This window comes from Eimeria mitis, genomic scaffold (assembly GCF_000499745.2).
Source record: "Eimeria mitis Houghton genomic scaffold, Emh_scaff114, whole genome shotgun sequence".
Classification (NCBI taxonomy): domain Eukaryota; phylum Apicomplexa; class Conoidasida; order Eucoccidiorida; family Eimeriidae; genus Eimeria; species Eimeria mitis.
Genome location: NW_013567815.1, coordinates 36,812 through 38,103, shown reverse-complemented (window position 1 = coordinate 38,103; position 1,292 = coordinate 36,812).

Here is a 1,292-nt window from a genome sequence, read left to right as displayed (position 1 = left end):
GCAGCAGCAGCAGCAGCAGCAGCAACAGCAGCAGCAGCAGCAGCAGCAACAGCAGCAGCAGCAGCAGCAGAAGTTGTTGTATTGAGTTAATATAAAATAAAGAATATAAAGGAGACAGTTACTGTCTCCTTGTGTGTAGGTCTGTCTCCTTTTGCTGCTGTCTCCTTTTCTCTCTGCTGCTGCTGCTGCTGCTGCTGCTGCAGCTGGCAGCAGCAGCAGCAGCAGCAACCACAGCTGTCTTTATCTGTTGCTGTTTTTTTTCTTTCTTTTTTGTCTCCTTCTCTCTTCTCTTTGTGTGTGTTTGTCTCTATTTATATATATATTTTTCTTTCTGTCTCCTTTTCTCTTTCTCTGTCTCCTTTTTTGTCTCTTTTTGTCTCCTCTTTATCTGCTGCTGCTGTAACACACTCTCTTTGTCTTTGTCTTTGTCTTTGTCTTTGTCTCTTTCTCTCTTTCTCTTTCTCTTTTTCTTTCTCTCTTTCTCTTTCTCTCTGTCTCTGTCTCCTCTCTTTCTCTTTCTCTTTCTCTTTGTTTCTGTCTCCTTCTTTCTGTCTCTATCTATTTATATATCTATCTGTCTCTGTCTCTGTCTCTCTCTGTCTCTCTCTGTCTCTCTCTGTCTCTCTCTGTCTCTCTCTGTCTCTATCTGTCTCTCTCTGTCTCTCTCTCTGTCTCCTCTTCTTTATATCTCTTTCTCTCTCTCTCTTTCTCTTTGTCTGTGTCTTTGTCTCTGTCTCTCTGTCTCTTTCTCTCTATCCCTCTATCCCCGTCTGTCTCTGTCTCTGTCTCCCTTCTATCTGCATCAGCAGCAGCAACAACAGCAACAGCAGCAGCAGCAACAGCAGCAACAGCAGCAGCAGCAGCAGCAGCAGCAGCTTTCCCTATCTCCAGTGTGTTAGCTGTGCTGTGTGTATTCTCTACAGGGTCTCCCTCGCAGCAGCAGCAGCAGCAGCAGCAACAGCAGCAGCAGCAGCAGCAACAGCAGCAGCAGCAGCAGCAACAGCAGCAACAGCAACAGCAGCAGCAGCAGCAGCAGCATTAGTTTGTGTGTGTAAGTATGGGTTGGATGGGCGTCTCCTGCAGCTGCTGCGGCCAGCTGCTGCAGCAGCTATCCCGCTGCCCCTTTCTCTCGTGTCTGCTGCTGCTGCTGGCGCTGCTGATGCTGCTGCATCTCCTTATACGTATTGTCTCCTGTCTCCTCCCCTCTATACAAGTAACAAATACACTCTTTTTTTTTTTTTTTTTTTTTTTTTTTTTTTTTTTTTTTTTTTTTTTTTTTTTTTTTTTTTTTT